The sequence below is a fragment of the Brienomyrus brachyistius genome, unplaced genomic scaffold, assembly GCF_023856365.1.
Source record: "Brienomyrus brachyistius isolate T26 unplaced genomic scaffold, BBRACH_0.4 scaffold334, whole genome shotgun sequence".
In the NCBI taxonomy this organism is placed as follows: Eukaryota; Metazoa; Chordata; class Actinopteri; order Osteoglossiformes; family Mormyridae; genus Brienomyrus; species Brienomyrus brachyistius.
This window is the reverse complement of record NW_026042609.1, coordinates 4,099-27,915: the sequence shown is the minus strand read 5'-3', so window position 1 is coordinate 27,915 and position 23,817 is coordinate 4,099.

Here is a 23,817-nt window from a genome sequence, read left to right as displayed (position 1 = left end):
ACAGGATCCTCTAGACCTGGTCTTACTACACATAGGTTTAGTCTGTGTCATTAAACTATTGGAGGACGAATCGCGTTTTGTTGCTATTAAAGAATTACAAAAAAAATTGTTTTATCATTAACGAGATATGATGGTTAGTGGTTACTGGGTTTTTCCACCACAGAGAGAATAATGAAAAGGTTCTCAGCGAACCGAAATCCGTAAGGCGTCTGTAATAAATATTAACATACTGTCCGAATTGTCCTTATGGAACCAAACTGCAATGCAATTCCAAAAGATCGAAGTGGTATCTTTTTCGTTTCATTGTTTAGTTTTATATTTTTAAAGAGCAGATTGACCTTGGCAGCCACACCATCTGGAACTGTAGTGATCTGTTTTTCCTTTCTCCCAGTTTGTTATAGCGTGTAGCCCCATTGTAATTAACATTTAACTAACAATACACCCTGGCCGCTAATTAGTAGCTTCAGAACCGCCAGCAACAATCCTGAGATGCTTGGACTACACGTCAAGGCTATTTGATCCCGTAATTTTTTTCTGAGGAATCCGCCTTTTAAAACGTAGACCACGTAGATAAAATGGAGTGTAGGCGACACACACCCCTATATACACGCCATGCGTCCCCTTAGGCCTGTACGTTTTATGCTTTTTAAGGAACGTAGACTGGTTCTGTTCAGATTTTAACCTCCTTTCGAATAGCCAAGGTGACGCCGACATGATTTCTTTTTGGAAATTGTGTAGAAACCATGGAAAATTAACAGCTTTTGTTATATTTATTTTAATAATGGAATAAAACCAAAACTAATATGGCGAGTAAGATAAAACAAGAAAGAAACGGCTCGTTTTACATGATGCCAGTATAATTTCATTCGTTTATATATATAACCAGTTAAATAGTATATTTACTGTATATAGACCTACATTTACCATGTAATGGAAATGTATTTGATGCATTTCTGTTGAATATTATTGCGTCGTGAATAGATCTCAGAAAGAATGCCGAAAAGGCCACAGAATCGTTTTTGATTTTGTGAATGAATTTTAATTTATTTCAGAATATTGTATGAAAAATTCAGGATCCTGAGACTCCCAACAATAGATAATTAATTTTAATTGTACAGAAGTGGACATAGGGTACTATAAAATAAGGAGTACGTGTAATATTTATGATGATTTGTTCTGGCTATTCAGAGGGTCGATCGACAGGAATAAGATGGTAAATCTTAGAAAAGAATTGGATTTGTTCCTTCATTTAGTCTGGTTTACTAGAACACCGCCGACAGCGATAGACCATTAAATTCAGTGTATCTTTACTTCACATTTTGACGAATCTTTGTACAATGTTGTGTGTAAACCCGGACAATCTGCTTTGTGTTTGTGCTGCGACTTTAACGTTACATATGCTATATTTCTGTCGTCTCCGTACCGCGTTGTCCACACTTGCCCGTGGGGAATAGCAGCAACACTGGAAGAAAAGCTTTTAATGTCCCATCCCCTTCTGGCACTTCTGAGGGTTTGGGTGGGATTCCAGATGTGAGCATGCCCAGTAAAGCAGTGGGTCGCCAAGCAGTAAGACGCAGCGCAGAAAAGGACCTTTCGACCCCAATAATCCGATCCTTTATGAAAAGCAGCTCTGGATCGCTCCTGCTTTCGCCCCATCTGTCCTCACAAGCAGCTGCTCTGTCCTAAGATGCCGCAGCCATTTACTCCAGGAAGAAGCCGGGGCCCCTCGGGCCAAAACAGCTCACTTAAGAAATTCATTAAGCGCCGCCGCGTCCGATCGCACGCAGCAGACGATCGGAGCCGCTCCGGTTTTCCGGCAAGACCTCAATGCAATTTTTGTGCTTTTGCCAAATCTGACCCACAAATTGGCGTCATTCTATATTCCTTAACTGCTGGACTTAATTCAATAAGTGCACACTCCATGACATTCCAGGAAAAAATGTGAAATAACAAGCAAAGGGGGGAAAGGGACGCACGATGATTGGTGACTACCATGTGACATATTTCCAAAAATATACTTTTAAAGGATCTCGCTTAATGGATGTTCCATCCACCTTCCAGCCGCTTATCCCAGACAGGTTTGCAGGGTTAAATGGATGTTCATCGCTTTAGAAAAGTCCGATCATGCCAAAACGACGTAAACCATTTTAAATTCCAGATTTCGGTTTTAGATTCACCCCCAGTACTGGCAAAGCTTCTGAAAATCAAGTTTTTGTTTTTTAAAAAATAAACGTCGCCTTTTTTAACATAAAGGAGTATTTAGTCAGTGACCATCGTGTGTTAAAACCGAGTTACGGACACTCGGTGGTCGAGGATAAAACGCTCGTGATATTCGTGTCATTTAATTGGATCTGATTTTAAATAGACAGCAGAATGAAACTGCACACAGTTGACACTGCTTTTGACTGTTGAGTTATGAATTAGAAGAAAATCGCTTATTAGCTGAATTAATGGACAGTGCATTGAAATCCGGAGATCCATAAACAACCCCGGCAGCGCTTGATGAATCTCTTGGGTCTTTGGTAACGATCACCCTGCCTCTCGTTATTTAAATAGAAACACTGCCGTGGGGCAAACCAGCAGCCATGGCTGAGAGTCAGGCAGGGCTGGGCCCCTTTACAGTCTCTGTGATTGAGCACCATTGCCTGGGGCAAAAGCTCCACAGCGTCAGGAAGTAGTCAAGCTAGCGGAGTGCTGCTCAATTGGGGGTCTTTAAATTAACACCTTCACACCCCCCTCCAAAAGGGAGCACGGAGCCAGGCCTGCGGAGGGCCAATCCATCTTCAGGGCCGCCAGTCAATGAGCGGAGATGTAGAGATGTTTAGGTCTCATGCCGATCTCAAATGCCCCCCCCCCATACTTCCTAACACAGGAAAGACCAGTCTTGCTCTAGAACCTGGGGTGTGTCTCTTTTGATTTACGCCAGACCCAACATTAGACCCCTCTGGGTCATAAGTGTTTAGCTCACCTCTCTAAAACAATCTGCGAAACCGGCAAGCCTTTCAATGACAATCAATGACATACGACAACATAACATGCAGAAACAGCATCCCTCAGAGTACATGGTCCACATTTAGGCTTCAAAACGCCACAGATCAGGCTCATGTGTCCCTTACTTTGATTTTTAAAACACCAAAACTTTCAGAGTGCAGCTTCCAAGGCATAATAACACCCGCTACATAGCACACTCCCCCTAGTGGAGATATTAAATATCTGCATGCAATTATCTATTGAAGAATTTATGAACCTGCTTTTAATCAACGTCACTGATACAGTATTAACATCACGGTAAGTTTTGTGCAAATATGTCTACAAATATATTTTAAATCACCATATAATCCCCTTATTAATCATCAATGTGTGAAAGTATGTGAAAGTTTGAATTATTCCACATCATAAAATATTATAGAAATAACTAATTGTTATTCACATTAAGGTAACCTACATAATTACTAAGTAATTTCTTCTCAATTATATTCAGATTTTTTCATTAAAATTAAGGAAAGAACAAAATAAAATATTCATTCATTTACTTGGCTGTTCCCTGCCTCGTGCCCATTGCTTCCGGGATAGGCTCCGGACCCCCCGCGACCCAGTAGGATAAGCGGTTTGGAAAATGGATGGATGGATGGATGGATGGATGGAGAACCCTTAGTAATCTCTACTTATCTGTGTCATGTTCAAAGATGATTGAGGAACCTCATGGCCAACCAGTCAGTGACACGTCTATGAAAAGCCAACAAATAAACAAATAATTCATTTAGAGCAGGGCTCTTCAAATCTGGCCCTCGATACCAAATCCAGGCCGTGTTTTCAGCTCTCCCAGGTAGTTAGTTTAATAATTACTGACTCTGATTGGCCAGAGGCTTCACACGTGACTCACAGGTAAAGGGAGGCTGGAAAATCAGCAGTGCTCGGCCCTGAGGACTGTGATTTGAACAGCCCTGATTTAGAGAACCGATGCAGGATTACAAGTGATAAAATGTCAGTAGTCTGCTTAAAAAAAAATACAGCTGAGAAGTACAAATTACTTAAAAACGGACGTGCAGATTAAAAGTATTTGAGATTAACATGTTTTTAAATTGAAGCCTAAGTCTGGAAAAAAAAGACCATTCAAGTACGCTGTGTCTGCCATGCGAAGTGGAGATTTTTTGCAGCGTGGGTGGTAGCCCACCCCCAACCCCCAACCCCCACCCCCACGGCCCTTAACCCTACTGTGTAGACAAACAAAGTGAAGACCAGCAGAGGAAGCTCACAGGTCATCCTAAGAGAACAGCCAGACCCTAGAGGCCCAGGTCACATTCTGAACAAGCCACCCACTATGGATTATTATTTTGCATTATATTATTTATTTATCATTTAACATTTAGTGAACGTAAATCCTTAGGGCATAAAGATGTAACCTTACGGCAATGTGGCCCAATTATTGCTGCATGAACTAGCCTCAAAGTTCCCGCAATTGTATCTTATTTTAACCCCGGTTTTATAAACTTTATTATTCTCTGTTTTTTTATCGCTGTGATCAAGGCCAAAGAGTATAATTGGCTTTAATATGTGACCAGCGAAAGCTTCCAAAGGCTGCTGCTGCTCAACCACAGGAACACCCGGGTTCCCACGGCACGTCTGGGCGTCCTGCGTGGACCTTCGTGATGCTGCCCTTGGCTGACTCCGCCCCCTCTGCGATTAGTACACAAAACATTGTGGTGGCCGTTCCGGAGTGACTGCGCTTCCAGAAAACATGACTGACAATCCCATCAAAAGGGAAGCAATTGGACACCAAAGAAGACAGGGAATAATTGTGAGACGCCGAGGGCTGAGGACCACCTGAGCTCTGGAAAAGGAAGCAGCATGATTTCATTGGTCCAGAGGGGATGCTGCTTAGGACACACCCCCTCTGAAGAGATATGAAAAATGTATAAAAGCCGCTGCACCTTTGAATGATGGACTCTTACGCAAGTGTCACATATTGAATGGAACTGCTGTTGGACATAATAAAGGACTAACTTTTGGATTCTACTCCAGCGACGTCTGACTGCTAATTTGGCCCTATTGAAATAACCACAACACCGCAGGCTGGCTCTCACTCCAGCCCCCCACCCAGGACAGAGTGGGCTCAGGACCCCCCTACCCGGTCTGTTGCCTGATGACGGGGTGGGGTTAGGGAATCTGGGCCTCTGATTCCTGACAGTGTTTTGGACTCTCCCGGAGCTCAGATCCTGCGGGTCTGTTCCTGAGTAAAGGTACTGGTTACCAGTTACAGGTTCCTGCAAACGGATAACGAAACATTCCACAAAGGCTGGAGGCCAGGAAAAGTCACACCCACTTTTTCAGCACGGCCTGAAGGTGATGAGGCCCCCCCCCCCGGCTCAGGAAGCGTGGAGAGCAGCATGACATCGAGTGGCTAAGCATGCTGGGAAAGCAGAAAGCTCAGAATAACACTAATGGGATTGTGGGACTGAACGCGGAGAGGGGACGTCTGCGGTTCTGTCTGAGATCACCGGGGACGATTATCCACTCGCGGTTCCACCGCGCTCCAGGTCATTCAGCTTCAAAGCAGGCTGGAATCCACGGACATCTCCCAAGTAGCCGTGAAATCTACCGTGTTGAACGCCACGCTTCTCTTACAAGACCTTAAGACAGAAATTAAAGGTCTGCCCATGCTGGTAGACGTCCCATAAGGAAAGTGAGTAAAAGGGGACACCTAGGAACTACAGGAGCTCTTCATGCTGAACCTTTTCAATTTCAAGACTTCTTGCCTGTAAGATCTTCGCTACAGAGAAACTGATTATGGATTTAGCCCTAAGGAAATACGCAAATATTTAAAAACACAATTAAATTACCATTGATTGCCCTTGTGATGTTGATAATCCAATGAGTGGAAGGTGCTCAGGACCCCAAGCTGTCTATTCACGCCAGTTGCAGTGGTCATCTGAGCCAGCAAACAGTGCTGTTCATGCATCTGCACTGGGGAATTTATGAACTGCGGGCAGACATGAGACCTATTTACATTTATTTAACAGACGATTTTGTCCAAAGTGATATATAATGGAGAAAGTAGGGTTAGACAGTCACTGGGGCAGCTGAGGGTAAAGACCCTCGCTCAGAGGGACAACAGTGAAATCACTCTGCTGGCCCTGGGATTTGAGCTCACAATGTTTTGATCATTAGTAGTATTATAACCTCCTGAGCCACACTCCACTAATCTAGCGCAGTGTTTCTCAATCCAGTCCTTAGGGACCCACAGACAGTACAAGTTTTTGCTTCCTCCCAGCTCCCAGTAGGAGCAAAAATGTGTACTGTCTGGCGGGAGCGGGGAAGGAACAAAAACGTGGACCATCTGTGGGTCCTGGATTGGGAAACACTGATCTAGAAGACTCTACGGTGTGTATACCAATCAATAAATAAGAAAAACACATTAATCCAATTTGAAATTCTAAGATCTTACCAGTTATTGTAGGAGTTGTGGTCAGTCTGGGACTGAACCCAGCGTGCTTAGGGCTTTAGGATGGAATGCCAGTCCATCACAGGGCTCACACAGACAAACGGCATCAGAGAGAGTCAGGTGACCTCAGAACAACCAATTGGCTTGTTGCCCCCATGCCACATGTGTGCCAGGGCTCATCACTCTGGTTGTAAGGAGGAGAGGATGAGCCTGGCGTTAAAAAATGGACTGTGTATGATAAATGAAGAGCAAAACTTCCAGATGTAATTTAAATTTTAACTGAAACAGCTTGGAAAGTGATTGATTCTAGCCCTGGGAATTGAGTCTCTCTTTTCCGGGAAAATGTTCAGTCATTTAAGTTAATCCACTATTATATTTGTCAATCCTATTATGGATTTTATTGATAACATCAAAGGGTAAGTGTTTCATAGTGGTCAAGTAACATCTAAATACAGACACATTGGTGTGTTTATTTATTAAAATGCAAATTTGTTTAAACAAATAGTTTATTACGCGTCAAGAAATTTTTTCGTAAAATACCGTAACGTCGACTAATCTTCCACATGCACAGAAATTCGACGCAAAACCGCCTCGTAGGTTCCATTAGAGGGCGCCATATCTCTTCTTCGCAGCAGAATCCCTTCAGTTCAGTTTGCTCAGTATAAGACTGTAGGAAGGAACTTTTCAATCTCCGCACACCTTATACAGTAGTATGATACAAGTTAATTCAGTGCAAAACATAACAGATTTACATTAAAAAATCCATACATCTTTTCAAGGATTGCTGGAATTTTGTTATGTTTAATTCTTAAAAAATATGGTTAATTATAGTAGATGAAGGACAAAGTTAGAGGGACAACGAGAGGTAAATTAGCTCAATCACCTTAGGATACATCTGAATCGTGGCGGTTCAGGTCCAACAATTTTCAAGTGCACAGAGTTTCTTAAAGATGCGGTGGCAGAAGCTCGTTACGGCATGTTTCCTTAAACAGGCTTAGATTTCATCCTTTTTCGTCCTTCTCCAGATGTGACTTAAAAAAATATATAATGAATGGGCCAATGATAACTGTTTAGCCATAATGTTTGCACAAGCAGCATAAAACTCACAAAATAGACGGGAGTTAAAGTACCGTCAGTCAGACATAAGACAGGAAGTTCTAAATACTGATACGTCATTTTAATAAGAAAACAATTCACATTCAATGTAATGAAGGATCAAAATAATTACAAAAAAATAATTTCATTAATCTGAATTATGTGGACCCACCCAGGGCAACCCTTGGATCCATCTCTGCCCAGAGGGACTTGTTTTACAATTACAAGTCTTTTTCCTAAATCAGTTTTCATCACGTTATCCCAGCTTTTGCAATGCTTAGCCAGCCACGGCTTGAAATCAGAGTGATAAAGAGCAAGGATACGGTCACGTAATCTGTACAGTCACGTGATCTTTTGGCAACGAATCAAACCGCCAATAGCAACGCTGGGTGAACAGAAGAAAAAGAAATACTGAAGCATATTGCTTATAATTTCATTGCCGTTTGATGTACGATAAGCAAAAACATATTCATCACTTGATGAAGGCTTTAAATACTTCATCTTCAACTATTCTGGTAGAGAAATGCGTTACATAAAAGCCAACTGATGCAAGGGGGCATACAAGAGTCACAGTCCTTTGCAGTCAGCATTCCAAAACCATACATAACTTTGCTCAAATGGGATCTCATTTCCATAACTTAGAATTCGATGAGCTAGCGCACACATGTTTTGCGCCAGTGACCAGTTACTTTGGTTCTAAGGATGCTTTACACGTCCCATTCCAGTGCTAACTTTCACTTGTTTCCCGGTACTCAGTGAAAGCGCAAAGTATCAAACCAGTAATGTAGCCAGTGAAGAAATTAGTTTCTTCAAACATCCCACATAAGGGATATTGATTGAGGGGCACCAGGAGGGCAAGGGTGCTGGCCAGTGCTTGCCTGGTATTATGGTAATACCGCATTTATATTACCGACTACGGTGGGGGCGGATTTGCTGACGGGGGCTAGAGAGAGTGGTGGTAAAATTGGGGGCGAGGTTGCAGCGGTAAAACTTCTTAGCACAGTAATGCTTCCGTGCTACCTTAAGCTTCATAGAGGAACATCTTTCTGAATAAGAGTGTACAGGAAGTATGCCTGGGGGGCATTATCCACCTGCACCCACCAACGGTTTGAGGGCTTCAGCAAGAACTCCTCAACTTTTAAAAAGAAACGATTTGTAGGGCAAGGCAGCGATAAAGAGCAGGGCACAGAGAACGGGGAAAAAATGTTAATTAAACAAGGATATAAGGGAAATTAAAAGAAATACCTAACAGGAAATGATTCATACAAGCAGAGCCACCGGGTCGGTTTCGCTGTCTCGCAGCCGACCATCTCATCATCCCCGTAGCTCTACTCAGATGGTTTAAATGGGCCTTTAATGAGTCAATCAGTCTCCTTAACTGGAACCACCTGGGCATGTTTAGCTGGGAAAGCGTTTGAGAGCCTGGAATCCTCGTTACCGGGGAAAAACCTGCGGAATCCGGCCCCCCGTCCCCATTCTGCCCCTTGCCTCCTGCGGTCACCACGGCAACAGTTGCTAAATGTAGCGCTAGGAGAAAGGATGGAGGGCAGATGTTAGCTGCCGTTAAAAACATTCTCAGTGGGGGGGCATCGTTTAGTATCTCGTCACCAGCCTCTACGTGGCACCGACACCCATCTGATTAAGAACAGAGGGACAAAGAGATGATCACAGCGCGGGGAGGGCTAATCAGGATTCATTTCAGCAGTCAGATCCAATATGCGGCGAGTACTGCGTGTTCAATGGAACGTTATTCTGCTTGCCAGGAGTTCCCACTTGCTTTAAAACAGTGACTGTTTGCAATGTGAAAGTGCATTGGCATTTGATGTGGGCGCCCACATTTTTCAACCATTAACAAGATGGACCGAACCGCTCTGTGTCGCCCCCCTGGGGGCTCATTCCGATTTGGCCCCTGCAGCATCGCAGAATTTGGGATCGGTCAGGAGAGTCCACATATGGAGCACGCCCTTCGTCGTTTCTTGTTTGGGCATCTTCATGGAATATGGCATGGCCAATGACCAGCTGTGGGTGCAGTTGACTGAGCTGTTTTTCCACCAAAAGAGATACTTTTCCATACATTTCAGTGGTTTTTTATTTCAACTAAATTTCAGATTTCTTTGCTGGATCGTCCACTCATTTTGAGTGTCATAATAATAACATAATATTTATTTATGATTATTATATTTAATATTTTACTTGTATTATAATATAAGTTATTATATTATGTGTTGTGTTATAATATTAAATACATTTCATTTAATCAACAACGAACAACTTTTATTTGTTTACTCCCATCGTCTGTATATTTATTTTGGCTTCGGTCTGTTTGGTCAGCTTATCAAAATTGTAATAATTAGAATTTATTTTTTATAATCGGTATAAACCTCTTTGCGTAGAACCACAATGCCGAAAGTGAACCACTGAAAGAGTGAAGAGTTAGTTGGCCACTAGGGGGAGTTCCAGAGCAACTTCAGCACCGTCCCTATATTGCGAGATAATGAAATATTTTCTACAGCCGCGATCAAATCAGATTTGCAAGATTCGAAAGTGTAAATACAATATAACCTTGTGTTACCACACTGCTTCAGGTTCCAAGCGTGCAACCGAGTATGAACACAGATATGAATAGAAATAAACAGGATAGCAATGTGTGAAATGTGCTGAAAATATAAATTGTGAAAACGAGCTGCTGTGTTCGTGACCCTCGCAAAAGAGCTCCAAGAACAGGGAAGTGAAAGCGAGGCTAATATTGCTCATGAACCAAAGTTTTTAGGGAAATACATTTTTCATGAAACCAACGATACATGTAACATTCAAAACGATCAGATTTATATGCATATATCGAAGTGTATTTACATATATACTCAAATTATCATTACATTTTAGAATTGCATAAAAGACAAATTCGAAAGCAAAACAATATTTAAACGTGTTCAATCAAGTGTAATAAACTGTCCTCAAAAACCTATTACACGGCCAGAGATTTACACAAAAATATACCTATAAATTAAGTCTAATTACAAACGATTCACAATAACATTTTGTTAGCAGTCAGTCTGTCCAAAATGGTCCTGACCCCCCAGCACAGACATGGAGCCACAGCTTTACAGACACACTGTCTCTGTGCCTCCTCTCTCAGACCGGGGGGATGGGGGGGCGTCTTCTTCTCCACTCTGGCCATCTGGATTTTTCCCTTTTTCGAGGTAAAGACAATGGAGCAACAATTTTATCACAAAATTGAAGAAACATGCAAGACTTCTGATGGAGTCACCGATGAGGAGTAAAGTTGCGTTTTTCATGTGGCGGCGCATGCAAGCTGCGACATGGCCGCATCTTCACAGCAGAGCTGCACGCTGTCGCATGGGCGTCCCCCCCCCGCAGCTGCCGATCGCGGTGGGGGTGTGACCCTGGTGTTGGGAAGTAGCCGGGCCTCACTTCGGCGGCCTGATTCACAACACCAGCTGCCCCGCCCCCCCAGGTCACCGGCACCCCCTCCCACCCACGGCTTGCCGTCCGTCAACCTGTGGGCGGAGAAAAACCAGATGAGCCGCGACAAATTTCAAGCAACATTACATTCGCTAAGTGGCTCCTGTTGCTTTAAATCTGGGCCCCTCTGCCAGTTGGAGTCGGCATCTGGTGTCCAAAAGTAGAACTGACCTGCCCCCACCATCAAAAAAAAAAAAATCAAGGAGAAGGATCCGTATGGAAAAGGCGACCCGTATTGACTGAGTGTAAAATTGCCATTACTGCCTGCTGAGGCTGCATTTATCATTTAAAAACTCAGAAGGACCTGATGAATTGGCTCCACAGACACGTATTTTAAGCTCTTTAAGCCTGTGACTTCACTAGACATCCGCACAGGATGAGCTTCGCTTTGTGACGGTTGCAGCTCCCACAGGAATCACGATGCTGCTGCGATCCCTCTGACGCAGCTGCTGTCAGCGTGCGCGTATGTGTCGCGGTGTGTGTGTGTGTGTGTGTCTATGTGTGAGAGAGGCCTTTTATTCCCACAGTGTGAAACTGAAAGTCTGACGGGGAATCCAGGCTGAGGCAGGCGAGGCAGTTGTCTCCCCTAATTCGACACGAGTGTGGCAGACCCACCGCTGACACCTGACAGATTTTACCCACAATCCCCTGCTCTGTTCTCCAAGCACCCCTGCCACCTAAGCCGCTTCTCCGAGCTGAGATTCATAATTGCATGGTGTGGAGACAGGCTTTTAAGCCTGTGCTTTGCATGCAAGATGACGGGCATTAAGGGGGCCAGACGACAGAGTTAAACCTCGAGAGCGAGGTTCAACGCACGATTCACACGTATTTGGTTTTCAAATGAAAGCCTCACTTCCTGTCCTCCAGCGTGTCTCCCTTACTCTCCCACTCACTCTTGACACACTCACTGTGTCGGCAAAAATAACATGAATCTGGAGGCAGGACTGATGGGAAGGCTTTCAGCAGACCGCACTCGCTCGTGCTACACGGACTACACACTCTCTTAGATCTTCTTACTAGGTGGACCTTTTGATGGCTCGATACATCCCAGGAGTCCCAAAATGTGACTCGGGCGTGATCTGGGCCAGTTGGAGGCAGAGCGAAACCACTCCTTACCATTTGGCCCAGTGACCCCGACCAACTGGTGAGACCTGTTTCCCGGAGAGACAATCGTCCGCTTGTCCTTCTGTCGGCTCTCTGGAATGACATCCCTGCACGGCGTTCCTGCCTAATCCCCCATTTTCTCGGCCCCCTGAACATCCCTCCCCCCCCCCACCCACCCGGGGTCAATCCCATTGTCACAGGGTTTGAGCCAAGAGCTGCTTTACGGTTTCAATTAAACGGCTTTGAGTGCCGACCCCGAACTCTGGATGGCTGCCAGTGTCCTTCAGGCGAACAATATCACTGCTCTTGGTGGGGGTGTGCAACTCAGAGAGTCTCTGTGCCCTGACACCCCCCACCCCCCCCCCACTGACATGCACATGTCCTGCAACAATCCGCACGTGCCACACACGTGTCCTACATGTGAAGCATCGACACTCTTAGATGGTGCCCACCTGCCCAGCTTATCTTTCCCGGCACACTGCTGCCCACCAGAAGCTGTCATGCACCTGGACACGCCCCCCTGCGGCATCATAGGAAGACTGACGTACGTTAGAAGAGGCTGATCACAGATACCAGCCCATTCCGCCTAAACCTGTTCTGCAGTTACTGTGGCCGTGAATCCAGCTCGTTCGTCAACCTGATTAATTGTCATAATTAGGTCAGAGGTGACCACTGAAACCGCAGTTATATGGAGTAAATATCACTCTTAGCAGAGCTTCTGACATGCATGCAGCTTCTGTTGAATACAGCCATTTATATAATTCCATAAATCTGGCAACCCTATTTCCTCAATTCCAGGAAGTGACATCACCATCTGTGAATGCTAATGACTGGCTGCGAAATGGTGCCGTGAATCAAGGCAGGGACAAAAAAAGTGTAGCAGCCAGATACCCCACAGCTTACCGGAAGGGGACATGGCAGGAGTCCCATCCCAAATCTGGCAGGTGTTCCACACTGGGGACCGTAATGTGTCACCCTGACACTAAGCAGAACCCGAGTGTGATTAATAATAAAGGTATCAAGATTTAACGGAGCAGGCCTCAGCAGAGCCTATGGATCCCTTTGAGCAATTCAGCCTTCCCAAAGGTTGTCAAGGTAACAGATTCAGTCTGCAGAATTAAGGTAAAGACCAGTGTGTCAGTGTTTGGGACATGCTAAAGGGACATTGGCCATGAATACTGACAGAAATGAGTCACGTTTGTCATAAAATAACTGCTACCTTGTAGCTTCCTTTTACTCTGGTCTGCTGTTCTAGACTGTCGAGTGGACTGTGCGTCATTTCACTGATGCCATTTTTGTGTTTTGAAAATCTTTCCATTCTGCCCATATAAATATTTCACTTTATAAAGAAATTCTATAAACAGGGATTTAATGAGGACAGTGAAATAACTGATAAAATGACATGAATACATCAAAAGAACAGAGCATCGGGTCCTTGACTGATTAGTCCATCAAAGGAGGCAGAACTCGAAAGCTTCTGCACGTCGTAAAAGAGCGTTTTTCGCACTGTGACGAGAAATAGGTGCCGAATGACCGTAAGTCTTATCGCAGGGCCAGCAGCTGACTGCGAGGGAGAGCAATGCGATATTTCTGCAGTGGACCGGCAATTTCTGCGGTTACTGATGCAGCTGGATCCGTCTGGCTTGAGGTGGGCCACCTTTCTTAGCACAAGCTCAGATGTTTCCTGGTCTAAATTTAGCTTGAGGTGGTGAGGACTGGGAGGGGTAGTTTGCAGACATCTGCCGCCTCTCAGTAATGCCGTGACGGATTTTGCCATGCGTTTTGCGGTTGGAGGCCAGGTAGGAAATACGATAATGGGAAGCAGTATGAAGAATTATCACGCCCAGTTTGGAGATCGGTACCAGGGGCTGGTTGTCTCCATGGGATCTTTCGGGCCTCTTCTGAAGGCCAAGCTGTCGTGGAACCGGCCCAAAAATCCACAGACACCTTGAAGACTTCCTCTGGAACACACCATGAACGAGGGCTTTCTGTCTGACCAATTTAGAATCAAAAGGCAATGAACTCCAAGTCATACAGATGCTCGGACTGCAAAGGCACTGAAAATGCCCACCAGAGGGCTTCATCTCACCAAGGCCCATCTCCCGACCGTCCACCATCATCTGGAGTTTGCCAGAAGGTCACTGGTTGTCCCTCATGGTTCTTCCCTGGCATGTCCAAGCCACCCTGCTGGTGTCACTGAGACAACACTCCCAGATGCAAGGACAAGCATATCTGCACACCTCACAGAAGCATGGAGGGAGCCAGGCATGGGGAGGCAGTGAAGGGTCTGGACCGTAACCAGCTGCTCTTTTTCAATTGTGCAAATGAATCGAAGATCAACCTGAAAACCCCCAAAGTCACCTGGGACGGAGGTGTCCATTAAGCAACTAGGAGATCCGACCTAATGTGTATCTTGGCAACCGCCTTCCAGTCAGTACCGACTGCTGACTGTTCTGCAAGCGTGTGAAAGAGCAGCCTGGGGACTGCGCACGTGTGTGTGTGTGTGTGTGTGTGTGTGTGGATTACGTCCCCACACAGGTCCCCACAAATACCTGCTAATGCAATCAAAAACTAAAAAATTAAAAAGTTTGGTTACTTATGGTTCAGGTTAGGGATGGGAAGGGGTTAAGGTGCTCATGTTAGGGTTAGAGTTTTGTCCATAGAACTGAATAGAGAGTCCCCACAAAGATATAATTACAAACCTGCGTGTGTGTGTGTGAGAGAGAGAGATGTGTATGTGTGTAGAGAATCCAGGAGGCATGTATCAAAGCCCTGGTTCCTTGGAAGCCCTGTTTTGAAGCTGTGGTGAAGCTGGCTGCATCCTTTCTGAACGGCACTCGCACGTACGGCATGCACACACGGGCGACGCGTGCAGATACACACAGCTGCGTTTCTGCCTCCCATTTGCTTGCTTCAGTAGATGAAAGTCAACCAGACCGAAATGCGGGTATCAGGAAAACGTGAGCGGCACCGAGGGGTAACAAGATCAAGGGGATTTTTTATTTTGTGGGAAATTATGACTCCCGCATATGTAGAAGCTATGATTCCCTAAATGGCAAAATTGTTCATCTCTGTGCAGGGAGATTAATTAAAGGGAAGTAACCCGGGTCCCCTCTCCGACCCCCCCCCCCCCCCCCCCAAAGGTGTGCCGAGCTGGTGCTGTACCCAGATTAGAATGAAGCATCGCTTTCCATGCCACTGCATCTGTGGTGCGAGACACCAGGAAGGCTCAGGCTAAGCACCCTGAGCACTCGCGTTACACACACACGCCACTGCGCATTCAACTGCATGACGCACTCGCAAGTCGCGTCTTTACCAAAAATGTAGACGCTACGGTGAGGGGAGAAGAAGCACGTCTTTCAGAAGCGGGTGTCAGTCCCAGGCAGAGGCTGCCTCGCGTTCAGGTGAATACCGCACAGCTGCATGTGGGGCGAAGGACCAGCCTCGAGTCTGTGTCCCCATACAGGCAGAAAGAGTCATTTTATCGTCTTTCTCTAAGACGACCTAATGCGACTAAAGATAGAGACTTAAACAAAATCAGATGCTTATTGGGAATTCAAGTAACATCAGCCGGACGGTTTTATTTAACGTTTTATTCATGTAGCAGAGGACTTGGACTTTTTACAACACGGCCACGCACGCAAAGACCGCTGACACACATACAGGCACACACACACACACAGACGCATGTGTACTGCTTTCTCTATTCACTCCGCACGGCGTGGGAGGGCCCAAGCAGCCGGTGGCGGAGCAGTGAAAGGAGCCGTGCTCTCCAGCTGGTCCTGGGCCCCCAGCTTTCAAACCGGGTCGCCGTTTTGCCATAAAACAGTGAAGAGCCTTGCAACGGACGCACCGTATTATCAGTCCCTGGTCGTTTGCTAATGAGGCAGTGATGGTGTATGAGTGCCGAGGGACAGATGACAGATAGCCAGAGATGTAAATCAAAAGGCACCTTTAAGCTCCATAATTCAGGGGTGCAGGGACGGTGTTCAGGCTGGACATTTAAACAGAAAAAAGATTATGTTTTTTAAGAGATAATAAATGACTAGTTTTCTCCTGCAATAACAATTATTATACTGGTCATTAAAAAAATCGATAAGCTGATATTTTCAGACATTTATTAAAGGCGGATTAAAATCACAAGAACCTTCCCATAATCCTTTGTGGGTGCAGAGCAGTGATGTAGAAAGTCATCGGCAATAGGACAGATGGTGATATTTCATAGGTTCCAGTCTTGAAGATCATATGCATTTTATATCCCCGTCTTTAATCTTCAGTCCTATTTTATTTTATTCTTAATTATTGTCTGAATATTTTTTTATTTTTAGCTGTTTGATCACGCGACTCGGTGATTCATAATTGCCCTCCTCGTCATTCTTCTCTGCTTACCTGTGCTGAGAGTTTTGTTAATATACTTGCTAAATAAATAAATGCAAATTAACTCAGGCTCTCTTTTGGCAGCCGTGTGCGAATAATTCCAAACAGGCACGAATCTAGAAAAGCGGGGAAGGCCTGCAGTGGAGACGGACAGCTCAGGGATTTGCCGATTGTATTTTTACGGACAAAAATATCCGTAATCTCCGCGCTACGGAAAAGCCCAAAAGGACTGAATTCTTAATTGGCTCCGCGAACTCGGAATACGAAACGGACGAATTATCTGGCTAAGCGAATCTGCTTTGTCCAGTGCGATGTCGCCTAATCTGCTCATTGCGCAAGAAGAAGACAGGCGGCAAGCATGACAGAAACGGAGGGATTTGTGACAGAACGACAATTAACCTTCAGAATGAGAATTTCATAAATAGGGGTGATTGTCAGGCAGGACTGTGCTAAGAGTGATAATGATCTATAAAATGAACAATGCCCTTAAAATATTCAGAATTTCACTTTCTTACAGCGAAGGCAGCATGCCCTCATGGGAAAAAAAGCATTGCTAAAGATTTGCAAGAAAAGCAACGTCAGTTTCTGTTCCGTAAAAAACAAGATTATCTACAGTTATTTTAGAGGGAAGGCAGATTAAAGCCTGCTCAGACCCCCCACGCGATTGTTCAACTGTTAGAAAATTGTTAAAATAACATCATTTGAGAGAAGCTAGCAGACTGTGCTGGCGGTTTAGGGAGGCAGCGCAGGCCGAGTGCAGTGCTGGATTCCGCGGCCGGAGCTGGCTAATTGAACGCGGATAAGGAGATTTCGCACGGCGTGCGGATCCCAGAGACAGGCACGTGCCCCAGCCCCGGGTGCCAAGCCGCTCAAAGGGGTAATTGGTCTGGCCCTGCTGCTCACAATGGCCACGCTGCCTCTTTCACTGCCCGCTTTTGTGCCTGGATTACCGGGGGTAGGGTGGGCGGCGGGGGGGGGGGGCTCTTGGAGTCCGGACCCCCAGCGTGGTTTCTTCCTGTGCCAGAAACCTGCTTCCACATTTTTTTATGGGACTTTAGTAATTCCTTGGGACTGCATTTACCCACAACGCAATTGTCCGAGTGGCAGCTTAGGATCGCAAAGGATAGGAGCACCAGTACATTAACCATAACGTGGGGATGGCTACACTTTTTCTGAAAGGAATCGCAGTCTCAGCCATTCCATTTCATGACCTTGTCGCGACACAGGGCTACGCCCTGTTGTTGTGTGGCTCAACGGTTTACGGTGCTGTGATCGGAAGGTCACTGGTTTGAAACCCTTGGCTGGCAAAGTGATGGTTCCATTGAGCCCCTGAGAAAGGGCATCAACCCCAACTGTTCCAGGGACGGACTGACCCGGCTCTCTCAGTTGTAGGTTGCTTTGGATAGAAGCATCGGCTAAATTAATAAAATGCAAACGGCGAGTGTGGATTCCAGGATGCTCCCCTTTTTCGATTAAATAACAGCATGAATACGTAAAACAAAAGAGCAAGTTTAAATGCATGTAGCATTCAGGCAGGTTCAGAATTAAAGGCGGACGCGGGTGGCAAGGGTGCTACGGGATACGTGCTGGCGGAAATGCGAGATGGCGAGCGGCAGCTGTGCAGATGGGAGGCAGACCCTGCACAGAGGTGGTGTCGTGGCTATGCGGGGAATGCGGGCGCTGGGGGGGGGCTACGGGGGGGGTTGAATCATGGCTGCGCTGGAGATTAAAGGGATTAATAACAACAACGGCAATACTAATAATAAAAATAAGAATAATAAGAATTAAAAAATTTGTATAATAATACTTACTGTAGGAAAATTATTGTAAATTTAATTGACTCATGTTTAAGCTACCATGCCATGCCAGCTGCAGTACAATATCTATCACCTAGAGGGAGCCGGCGTTGGGTTTCACTTACGGTTCCAGAATGTTCCCTGCTGGTACTGCCATGGAACTGTCCATCGTCCGGTGACCCTGGGGTCCTGTGAAAGAATCCAGACAAACGGACTGATGTGCTTTTCTCATAAAGAGCATGAGAGCTGTCATTTTGTGGGGGGGGGGGGGGGGGGGGGGTGCTGGTTCAGGTGTGTCCCTCGTCTGGACACCGTCCTCCCACTGGGATCTGGGCCGGGTCCGTGTGACTGGGAGCCTGATTCCACACCCCTCATCTAAGCTCCGGAGGAGAGTGATGAATATTTAGGTTCACATATCACACACTGGTGCATCTTTCACCGCGATCCTGATTACAGCTGCATAATGTGCTCTTAGGAACACGTCAATTAGACGGGGGCTATGAATATTCAGCGAGAGCTAGAGGAACGTGGGGGGGGCGGGGTGCTGACTGGCTTCACACGTATAGACACATGGGCACACACCCACCCACACAACCACACACACACAAACACACACACTGTGCCTAAATAATGAGGCCTGCAGCAAACATTCATTGTGTAACATTTTAAAAAGATATTCACTTAAAAACATGAACTATATTATTATGATTATTAATAATAATAATAAATAATAATATACGTGGGGGCGGCATGCTGGTGCAGTGGCACTGTTGCCTCACACCCCTGATACCGGCGTTTAAGTCTCTGCCGTGTGTGAGGTTTGCATGTTCTACCCGTGTCGTTGTGGGGTTTTCTTTTGGGTACTCTGCCCCCCCCCCCCCCCACAGAGGGGTGGTTCCCTACACACGGGGGGGTGTGTATGGTGTATGAGTGTGCCCTGCGATAGGCTGGCCCCCCATCCTGGGTTGTTCCCTGCCTTGTGCCCATTGCTTCCGGGATAGACTCCGGACCCCCCGCGACCCAGTAGGATAAGCAGTTTGGAAAATGGATGGATGGATGGATAGATTCTGTTACGGTTCTTATCATACAGCATGTCAATCCCACAAATTCTTAATGTGTACATGCACATATATACGCTGAAACGGTTTATTTCCGTTTACATGCTTTGGTTTCAACACCAGGCACACACACCTTCACTGGTTGCTGTGGCCGGTTGCCATGAGCAACATGCCTTCTGTAAAGCTGTCAGTCAAATATCAGTGTCTCCTGAAAGGAGCCAGTTCTTGTGTTGAACTGTTTTCCTGCCTTCCATCCAAAGGGCCCATATTCTCCCCATTTTAACGTAGACAACCAGCAGCTTCACATTTCAGGCACCTTCAGGCAGTATACATTAAGTCCTTCGTCAAAGATCTTTGCTAGGATCTGATCCAGCAGTTTTCCTGTCTGGGTCCTTAACCCTGGGGCTGCCCGCGGATGTGCCCGTTTTCTCTTTTTACTATGGCACTGATTAACTGTCACTGAGGGGGGGTTGCTGCGGGTATAGCCCTCTCAGTCGTCACCCATCAGCAATCTGTGGGGGGGCTGCAGCCCCCGGAAGACGAAGTAAGCAAGCGAGTCTGCAGGAATCCGCTCCCCCCTACCCTCTCCCACCAGACCCCCCACCAGCAAGTACATAGGACCAGCCCCCGTCAATCCGTTAAACTTTCATCTGTCTTTAACACACCTGCAGGCTTCATCCAAGCGTTAAACTGCAGTCTCTAGAGAGAAGGTGGGAGGGATTAAACATGGTTGAAATAATCTCCTTCAGGAGGCCCTGCTCCAGGCTAATTTGGTTACCTTAGTTACATGTTTCTATGAAGTCAAAGCACTATACACACACACACAGATAAATTCTGGGAACAATAAAGCTAATTCTAATTCTAAAATTGCAAATGCATACAGGCACACCGCTGTGTTCACTGTACAGGTGTGATTTATGCGGATTATACTGAATACACCCATAATGTCACACACATACTCATACATTTTGGATTTGGAATATAAACGTATGGTCGGAGGATCAGGAATAAGTCTGTTCTCAGGCCACAATGCTACACGGTCCCACGGCTCTCGGGAAATGAAATCTATGGACCTGAGGCACTTTTCACAGGCGTTTCCGGGGCTGAATTACACAAAACGAAAGCTGGACAGACACAGAACAGGGAGACAGGTGTCAAAATAGCAGCCAGTAATTAAAATGCATGGGCATAACAGTGACAGTCAGTGGCCTTTATATATTTACACTGAAGGTGAAATCTGAATGGCAACAGTACATTCAGGGATTTAGCATAGCTACATGACGGTCTACGTCAGCGGACAAGGGTATTTACCGATTTTAACCTGCAGGGGGCAGAAGGCTGTAGCTATTGTGAAATCCTGAGCACGTTCATCATGTCGCCAGGCACTAAGATTCGCTGGTCGCAGGTCAAGCGTCCAATTATCACCGGACAGGAGAACACAGTGCTTATCGACGCAACAGGAAGGAGGGCATATAGCGTGCCAGTCATCCGTCGAGCTGCACTTCTCATTCTGACCACCAGTCTGTGCTCATCTGTTGGGGGTCGCCTTGGGGGGTGGGGGCCTGCACATTGCGGGGATGCATTTCATTTGTGTCGCAGCATGAAAACAATAGTGCTGCAGAGTTTGAAAATGCAACACATTAGGTCTGGGAATCATACTAAACTATTAACAATAACAGACAATCTCTCCTTTCCTCATCCTTTAAATATTTTAAAGTCCTATCATCTATTTCATCACTGCCTTTGCGGAATGTAGCATTTGGGGGAAATTTCATACTGTATGTTTCACAATAGCGTCCCGGCCTGGATTGCAGCAATAAGGCCGTCCTCGGGCAGCTTTCAGAATTCGGGCCAAAATTTCCACGTTCCCCGCGTTATCCTGGCAGACCGCATACATTTTTCTGCTGTCACCCGCAACCACCATGAAGCACAAACATTTCTGTTGTGCATTTAGGCAGCGCTCTGACACGCCTGTGCTAATTTGTTAGACCACATCCCGCTGACTGACTCTGCATTTCCGTCCGGTTTGCTGCGGACACAGCCGACCGCCGTCTCAAACCACTAACATCCACGGCTAGCAGCGACTTTCGTAACCAACATCCGTCAGTCTCACAGGGGCTAATCTATTTATCGTGTAGCACCGTTACTGAATCACCAGCGTGCTAATAAAGGTCGTTATCCCCTAACCAGCCTGATCAAAATGCATTTGGGCTCCTCGCACCCTGCACCCACGCGTCTCCTCCATGGAGGGAAAGCCATAATTTTTTAGAACTCATGGTCTCTTCAGGCTGAACTCTCACATACTGCTTTCCATAGTAAATTGGCTAATGCGTGTTGCCATGGAGTTCTTAGCTTTGTGTGTCGGGGGGGGGAGTGAGGATATTTATTTGCTATATTTCAATCGGTCTGCCCATTCTTTTTTTACGAGTCACAACCTAGCATGAAAAATCAAATACAAATACCGACGCCTCAAAACGCTTCATGTTCAAATCTGTTGCAGGGAAAATCGGAGAAACACACGGAAAGAAAGAATAATCCGCGTCATTCTGTAAACAAAGGTTTATAGGATACGTTCACTTTTGCAGTCTCTCCCAGGATCACACTGTCGGCTGCCGTTAGCCCCAGACCACCGTCCTCGCCCCATACACCCCCCCCCCCATCATCACAACTCATCCCCATATGTAGGGAAACGCCCCTCTGCTGTGCTTAAACCAAAACATTCTAACGTAGCTGCATCGCAGCATCACTGACTTACAGTCACAGGTCAGTGCGACTTCATATGAAGAAATTGTGGGTATTATAATATGAATTTTAAAAAGATTATATTTTTTCCTGTTGTATTCCTCATTTATTTGAACCGGGACTGTTTTATTTTACTTTCATAATTTTCACCCTGCCTGACCTGACATACTATGACGAATCACGCAAGCCATCTGAGCTGTAATAAACCAACATCCTTACACTGGACGGACTCCTTAAGTTTCCCCAAATACACCCTAAATAAACAAATAACTATTACTAAAATAACAGGAGCTCTTGCTAATATTCTGACACAGTGGCCTGAAGATCGAGTCACTTTCATCATTTTGATTGCAGACAATACTTTGGAAATTTCCATTTTAAGATGAGCGGGTCTTCGTGAGATGTTGGGGGGGGGGGGGGGGGTTATATAAAGGGTGAAAAATGATTCAATGCAAAATTAATTCAGAGAAGAGCATCATTGCATCTCATATTTTGCTGTGGCACGTTTTAAAAGCACAAAACCACCGGCAGACATGCAGACAGTATCTGTGAAGTGCGATTATTTATATACTAATATGAATGCATATCCTGAGCTACGCTAACTGGGGAACAGCATATAAAAGTGATTTCCATGTTGATTATGTTTAACATATCGGCCAACAGACAAGTTCACGTGTTAATATTAGGTAAAGATACACAGCACACTAGAGATATTGAATAAATATCTGCAGCAGTTACACACAAATATCTACTTCAAAGATGTTTCATATCTGTATTTTTAACGTGCATATAAATGTGAAAATACTTGTTGGAAATATGGAAATAAATGTCTTTCTCTCTCTTAAAATTTCTCTTGAAATCATGTTATAAAAAACACTGTCCTGCATTCATAACCTATCAAAAACTATATCCATCAAAATATTACGAGCAATAAATGGATATATTTTAAATGTTAAATGGATAACATATAATAAAAAAAATTGGTTACATTCTAAAACTCAGCATATTCAAGCCTTCAAATGTAACTAGAATACAGAAGTAAGACCTACACACATTATATTATATACTGTATGTGTGTGTGTTTTATATAATAATGTTACAACTGCATAAATTTAGTTAAGAAAAGCATAATAAAAAAAAAACATTGCTTCATTTAAAAAAAATGATAATCCATACTGATTTCTGTTTTTTTTTTTTTTGTCATTTATGTATTAGAGCTAAAATATGTTAGCAAATACTTTTTCCATTACAACTAATTTTAGTTTGTTGAAGAGATTTTTGTATTTAAATTCAGGTGACGATGTGGGATAACTTAGAGCATCTCTGGAAAACATTACAAAAACATAATTACACCCAAAATAATAAGATTAAAATAATTGCCTGAAATGCCGGCAGTAAAATAACGATTTGCGTCAAATAATGAACAAAACAAAGGACTGTGGTCTGCAGACGGATAATGGAAGTACAGAGACCCCTGACTCCTCCTCCGCCTGGACATATGGGTGTAACTGGACCCAGCACTGGAGGAAGCTGGGAAATCAGCAAACGTTGCTCGCAGAACATTTCTGAAACATACATTCGACATTTATAAAACAGCATGCGTCGTCGTGAAAGGCTCGGTCACCCATACACCCACACCCCCCAACCACTCCCCCAACACGCTAAACATGCTAATATGTAATGCCCCCACGCGCACGCACGCACGCACACACACACACTC